General features: G+C 40.9%; 1 pseudogene; it reads left to right on the forward strand.

Annotated features, from left to right (window-relative positions):
* The first annotated feature begins 1,514 nt into the window (after positions 1-1,514).
* Positions 1,515-4,128, forward strand: LOC141440452 (uncharacterized; annotated as a pseudogene).
* Positions 4,129-8,001: the final 3,873 nt, after the last annotated feature.

The following is an 8,001-nucleotide window of genomic DNA, read 5'->3' on the forward strand; positions in this document are numbered from 1 at the left end:
TATTGCAATCATCTGACAATTGCAATAAAAAATAAAGTCTGCAGCTGTCGTAAACTGCTGGTTTTAATACAACAAAGTACCTAGAACACGTTGACAAAAAGAGAAAAGAAATGCGGAGCTGGGAATCGAACTCGAATCTTCGTCAGTCCGGGCATACCTATATGCTGTACAAGTAGGTACTTCTACAACCACTTCTACTTCACTGCAAAATTTCAAAATGGCAATATGATCTGGAAACAAAACACCTTTTCTCCCTTAACACTATACTTACCCCCTCTTTTTTCAGATGTCGTGTATCGACATCATAAGCTTACACAAATATTCAATCTTACGCCCTTTACAATATGGTATAAGTTTGTTAAAAGTATGATTCGCTTTCAACTTAATCCTTCATAAATTAATAAGGTTCGTATATAAAACGATAGAATTCAAGAACAGGTAAAACATGCAATGCAATTTTTTGTCGACAAGAACGTCGATTCCGACATAGGACATCACTATAGGCCTCCCTTGCCGCCCGGCGGAGACGGCCATGACACTCTTGACAGCCGTACCGTACTCACTCCTCGCTCGCCGTAACCAAACAAAACAACTTCTGCCACAAAAAAAACTCTAAATTACTGGCAAGAGCCTGAATATTCATGTAAGTAAACCTCATTTCATCATGCATATCATTTTCATTATATTTCAAAGGAATAACTAAACTCAATTAAAGAAAATGTCAGTCCAATAGCGAACAAGCAATTGTCAAATAAACACTTTATATTATACAGATCATTTGTCAAACATACGTTCACAATCACAAACCATTCACACGAAAATAAGATTAAATTGGTGCGACATTTTAACCTTGAGGCCTCGAGGCTGCTAGTGAATGATATTGTGTGATTAAATAGTAGTTTTGTTGTTGTGCACAGCTGACGTTTTGGCTTGGCGGCCATATTTTATTCAAGCTGGCGAAGGCATGGTGGAAGGAACCGGACACCGGAGGTAAGTAAGTCTTTGTTTACGTATTTGTATAAATAAATTCAAATTTAATATGTACCTTGGCAACGATAAATCTTTCGTAATATTTACATTACATTCTTCTTGTCAAATAGTTCCGTTTTTCTTGTTGGCATTTTAAAAGTACAGTAACAATGAAGTGGCGGGTTCGAGTAGACGACGTAGCGCTTCCTGGCGTCAGAGTATGTGTCATCATTTATGGCATATTGTATGGAAAAACCCCTTCACAGTTCACACCCCCTTGATTGATTGATTGAAATTTATGAATTCTGATTTTACCCTCAAAATATTAGCTTATTTTTGTTTTAGATGCTGCGAATCTATTTACTTAGAACTTAAAAGTTAAAACAGAGTTAAATTTAGCTAACAAAGTCACTTTCGTATTAGTAATATTTATTTACAAAGATTTGGATTATCTATGATCTATACTAGTATAATATCTAAGTAAACTTAGCGTTAGTTTGTTTTGTATGAATCTCTAGAATTACTGAACAGAGTAAATAAATAACACAATAAAGCTTGTAAGAAGTGAGTAAGTATCACAGAGTCTGAAAATCCTTCAGTAATAAAAAGCTACACTTCACTTTAACACACCACTGCAATTTTCTTTTGAGTAATTAGCATCTAGTTAGTATTAAAAATACTTTTGTGATCCTTACTACGGGATTTAACTGCTGGAGGGATTTGCTCATACTTCACTCGCTAAAATATAAATTTTCCAGTTGTCAGCAGTGTGAATGTGCAATTTCCTGATATAACTACGTAATACTACGTACTACTACTACGTATAGCTGGTTTTTTTAAATGAGTTTCTTGTTTAAAAAGTCAAAATCAAGAAAACCTGAGGTAGATGAAAAAAATAAAATGAAACAAAAATCGTTGTATTGTTGTTCGAAGCAAAAATCAAATGTTTTTGTGTCAGTGCCGGCGGGCGCGCGCGACAGCTGTTCGGCGGCGCGCATGTGGCGCGCGGCTTGCAGCGTGCTCGTGTGCCCGGACGCCGACGAGGCCTGGACGCGCATCTCGGACGTCGCGCCTCCAGACACTGTGTGGCACTCGCTTAGAAACTGCGTAGCCTATCAGGTACTGCAACTGGACAAGTACGGACGCACCAACCTGGCATAAAGCTCGCCTTGCCGCCTATAAATAATACCAACCGGATAGCCAAGTGGTTAGAGAACTTGACTATGAAGCTTAAGGTCATACGTTCGTTCCCCGTCGGGAAATATTTGTATGAATAATATGCTTTTTTATGTTTTGTAAAGCATTTAGGGCTCTTGACAGCAATAATTTTTCATGTCATAACTCATTTTCCCATAAATTTATTTCAAGGTAGCTGTAGTCCCATAATTTTACAGTTTTCATTTAATAGGTAGACCGCTAAGGGCCTAAGAAGCTATTTGTTAACGATGTTAACTACCGTGCCGTGAGTCAGTAACGTGGTACGCACTACGCAGGCGGGCGTGTGGCAGAACCTGCTGAGCGGTGGCGTGGACGACGCGATGCAGCCGGCCGCCTTCAAGCTGGCCATAGTGCTGCGACACACGCCCACAGACCTCGTCGTGCGTCTGCTGGCCGAGCTGCTGCGTCTGCATCCGCAGTCGGTGAGCACCACATTAGCCGTCAGCCGTAGGACGTCCAATGTTGGACATAAGCCTCCCTCAGTGCCTCAGTGGTGTGCTCGCGCCGCAGCTGCATGCCGCCAGCTCCCCGGTTCATTTTTAAATTATTACCACTTAAACGAGGTCTATAGTCTATAGTATTACATTTGAAATGCGCCGTGAATAAAGGTGAAGGTAAAGGAAGAAATCGTGATAGCTTAGTGGTTTGTGGGTCCCGACACGGGCTTGCACCTTTTTCAGAATTGTAGTGCGAAATAACATTTGAAATTTGCCACAAGTTCTACATTGAAGGAAAACAGCTAGGAAACCTTCACGCATCAGCTATGCAACTTAATGTCGTGTATGTCAAGTTTCCGAATCGCAATGGACCCTCGTGAAAATACGCTGGAGAAGAAGATCATGGAACACTTGAAGATTATATCTCGTTTACCTCTTCGTTTCCAGCAAGACCTAACGTCTTACGTGCTGGCGCTCCTCACGGACGACGAGGCGGCGTGGTGCGGCGCGTGCGGCGCGGGGTCCCCGTCGGGGGCGCGGGCGCGCGGGGGGCGCGGGGGCGGGCACGCCGGCCGGCCCGGCGCCGCTGCGCGACCTGCAGCTGTTCGGGGACTGCGAGCTGGCCATCCTGGCCGCCAGCCGCGAGGAGTACGAGGCGCACGCCAAGCTCGTGCGCGCGGAGTACGCCGCGCTCACTAACAAGAACTACGTCGAGCTGAGGATTAAGGTGAGCGATTGTTACATTCAATTCAGCTCAGCGTCATCATCATTATCGACCGTGAGACGTCCACTGTTGGACCACTGTAGGCCTCCCCTATAGACCTCCAGTTGCTTCAGTTGGCAACGACTTGCATCCGCCGTGAGCCGGTGACTTTAACCAGGTCAACCGTCCATCTCCTTGGTGTTACTCTGTGCTGGTCGCTAAGCGGTCCCTATTAGATTTTTTTTTCTCACTAGTCTATCAGCACTAACGAGCTGCGAAAGAACCATTATTACTAACCGCGGCGTGGGCTTAAGAAATTGAAAAATGAGATTATCAATATAAAAGTTTTGCGTGAATCCCGAAACTTTAACAACTTCACGATTCTTTGAATTAAAGAAAGTAAAATCCTGAATTTTCATTTCTACTGCCATTTATTACAGTAATACTCACGCGAGTAATGTTTATTCATGAAACAATGTTACGCAAAACATGTTACGAGCCAAATTTTGATCCTTTATGAAAGAGTGCCTGCACCGGTATCCAGTAAATAACTTTTTACTTAGTGCTCAACATTTAAATTTTCAGATATTAAACCAGTTCTCTCAAATCCCGAAGCTGTACCACACACCGGAGTTCGAGTGCTTCGAGCCGCTCGCGCGCGAGAACATCGACCGCGAGATCTGCACGCTGCGCGAACACCTGCTCACCGGACAGCACGACCACGAGTAGACCACGAGTAGACCACGAGTAGACCACTGACAGCACGAGTAGACCACTGACAGCACGAGTAGACCACTGACAGCTGACAGCGCACACTCACTGCCCTCACTGCCACGAGTAGCACATGTCGCCGCGTTAGTATCGGAGCTAGCAATACATAGAACCTAACAAGAGTAAGCTTTAAGCCGCGATCAAATATGCGAAGACTCGCCGAATGCCGATTAATCGCCTTGTAGTGACCAATGTTATTATTATTTTATTTATGCGTGTTCGTTACTTTCAAGTGGACAGCTAACCGACAAATAGCAGAGCGAGGCGTGCACTGTGCACTAATAATCGTTGCTCGTTGATTTGCGAGCAGCCATCTCCACCCACCCTAGTAATCGGCTCGAGACTCCTAGCGAGTTCCACGTGTCTGCAGGGCTACTACGAAACTCGAAACTCGAAGTTCGTGTCGTGCCGTCCCTCTCGCTCTCGTATTAAACAGTATAAGTGTCAGAGGGACCGCACGACACGAACTTCGAGTTTCGAGTTTCGTAGTAGACCTGCTGGTCGCAGCTTTACTCGCCAGATATAGCGAGCCTACTATCTGCACATGTCTGGTAGTCTCAGAACTAGCTAGATCTCATAGGAAAAGTCTTGGTCCCCAGTGCAGTTTAGTCATTAAATATGTGCGTCCTTAGATGAATGATTGGTCTCGCTCTAAGTGTAATGCTTTAAACCTAACCTTAATAGGTTAGTGGAACATGGATATTATTATGATTGCGTTAAAGCTTGTTGATAATATTGAATTTGAATGCTTCACCAAAACGAAACAAGCACTTGCGGTCTTTGGACTTCACTCTTTTTTATAGTCAGACCTACTACTATTACAATTTAAAATGAATGGCAAATTGTGAATTGGACTTCGAAGGTATTTTTATAATCGCCTTCACAGCTTGCATTTCATATCGAGTGCCGTTTAAGCTTACGTCGAGTTGAATGTTAGATTGTGCTTTTCCTTCTTGATTCAACCACCTTTCCATTTTATTTGGTGGTAAACATTGCTAGTAATGCTTTGAAGACAAGAATTAAAAGACTATAGAACCTGAGTTACTGAATATAATTAGTTTGTATTGTTATTTACTTACCACTGTAAGCTATTGCTCACTCACTTAGCTAATTAAAAAATATTATGACCCAAAAAGTGTCAGTAATTAGTTAAATGATAATGAAATAATGTGTTAGTTGTCTTTTGTAAATGAAATGCTTTTATTATTTTAGACTACGCTTAATTATTTTGCGCTTAGCGCTTCAAGACTTCAAGACGTTATTTTATGATATTTTATGGAGAAAATAAGTTCTTATCATAAGGAGCAATCAGTATTGAATGTGTGTAGAAGTTAAATACTTTTAGACAGGCGATGCACAGGAATTTGTACTTTATACTTAAAGATAAACCTGTTAAAAGTGTAATTTATAATGTAAAAGCTGTTTCCAAAATTATATTATTTTATTTTAGCCGTGTTGTATTATTTATTTTATCCTCTCAACTATTTTAGTTTATAAACTAATGATAAAGGTAAATACTGATCGAGCTGTGTATGTGTAAGTAGCAAAATACTCGAATGCTTTGTCAACTGCGTAGTCAATAAAAACAAAAATGGATTTGTTATAAGATCAGGATATTTCAGTAACAAGTTGCTTAACGAGCAGGATTAGGTAAGCAGTAATAGTGCAAATTTAATGTACTAAATTAATCAAGATGGTTTACACTGGTCACTCATCATCATCCATCATCAGCCTACAGCAGTCCACTTCTGGACATAGGCCTCTTCCATGGCGCGCCACAACACTGTCTTCAGTCAGCCCCTCGCATCCATCCGCCGCCAGCGACCCTCTTAAGGTCGTCTGTCCGCCGTGACTCAGGACGCCCTACACTTCGTTTCCCTGTCCGTGGTCTCCATTCGAGGACTCGTCTGCTCCACCGTTCATCGGTCCTGCGACAGACGTGGCCAGCCCAACGCCACTTCAACGAACTAATTCTCTGAGCAATGTCAGTGACTTTCGTTCTTTGTCGAATAATGTGATTTCGGATTTTATCCTTCAAAGAAACCCTAGCACTGGTCACTCACATACATTTATTTAGTGGAGGATGGTGGAGGTAAGGTAGAATGCTGCCATTGCCAGCCGTGAATATGAAATATTACGCAAAGCTCTACGCAGGGGGCGACACTATAGTGAAAAGTGCCATGACAACATCAGTTCTCTTTATTGATTGTTGTTGTTTCTTTATACTCTAGTAGTTTTTGCCGTTGTGCGGTAAAAAAATCTAGAAAACGAAATATGAGAGGTAATGGTGGATGAACGATGACAGCGCGAATCAGTTGTCTTTATTATTTTGTTGATTTTGTCGCAATCTGTCGCCACGCATGACTGGAATGACCATCATCAAAGAGTATAAGTACGTACAGAAATCATTACATGTTTATTAGTAACAAAATAGCATGATATTCACATCGATAGTAACGATAGAGCTGTATTTTCAAAGAAATAGTTGAAATAATATGATATTATGCCATCGTAGGATATTTAAGATATTCCAAAAACTGCTTACGGTTTGCGTTTTGTGCTAGTGCTGCACTCTGACGGCAGAAAATTGCAGTAATATTCTTTTTTTTAATTTAACTAATAAAATATGGCATTGGAAGAAAATAATTTTCTCACACCTCTCCTTCAGAAAAGTAACTTTTCCTCCCTATCGAGAGGGAGCAAAGTGCAACTTTTCTGTTCAAGGTTTTTTTAAGTGTTTTATTGCAAATGCCATTTTTTGACGTTGATAATTATAAAGCCACGCTATTTTCTATGCTGGTTGTTTTTTAATTATATTTAGTTTTTTTTTTCAAGTTTCTTAATGCTCGGTGTGAAAAGTTGTATGAGCCACTCGGGAGCAAAATTATTTTCATCTTGGGCGTTAACACTTGAATCCTTCATTACGCTCAGGATTCTATTGTAGAATCCTTCGCTACATTCTGGATTCAATGTACGCCCTCGCCGTAAATACACCATTTTGCTCCCTTGTGACACAAATAACTATTTCATCTCTCCTGTTCGGAAAGTTTAATTTTCTTAAGAAAATCTTTATGTATATACCTGTGTTTTTTGTACTGCTTACTGTGTTGGTGTGCCAATAGAGAGTTATTGTATTGTATTGTATGAGAGGTAATGGTAGATGAACGATGACAGCGCGAATATTCCCTGAGACCCAACTGAGACCGTTCAATCACAATTGCCAGTGATGACACTATTTCGCTGTTGGGTAGATAGATACCATGCATATACCATGTTTTACCATGTAGATACTCAGACGGTAGATAGAATAGAATAGAATGTCCATTAAAATAAGATACTGAACAAGTAGTCTACTTGAACCATCCACCAACAAAATGTACCTTTGCTTTGCCTGCCTAACCAGTAGGGCTACTCCGAAACTCGAAGTTCGTGTCGTGCGGTCCCTCTCGCTCTCGTATTAAATAGTATAAGTGTCAGAGGGACCGCACGACACGAACTTCGAGTTTCGAGTTTCGGAGTAGCTCTGCAGGCCATAACATCCAAAAAAAAGTACCTTTGCCTATGATGAAAATAGTTTCAATTTTCAGTATAGTGAGTTTGAGATTTTTTTTTTTTGTTTTCAGTATGACTGTTTACCATGGTGTTTACAAAAAAACCATTTCGAGATGTCATGTCATGATGAAGAATTTACAAAGAAACGAAACGCAAACGCGCGCTGCGTAGTCGTATCGTAAGAAAAAGTCATCTAATGTGACCAGAGTTGCCATCTTCGTGACTTTCTCACTAGATTTAAGGAATTTTGAAGTTTGATCATGACTTTCTGAAGTACTTATGTATTTACTAAATAATAATAATATGGTGACATAAACTGACATAAATTACGAATTTTATAAATAAAATAAA

This window comes from Choristoneura fumiferana, chromosome 22 (genome assembly GCF_025370935.1).
Source record: "Choristoneura fumiferana chromosome 22, NRCan_CFum_1, whole genome shotgun sequence".
NCBI lineage: Eukaryota > Metazoa > Arthropoda > Insecta > Lepidoptera > Tortricidae > Choristoneura > Choristoneura fumiferana.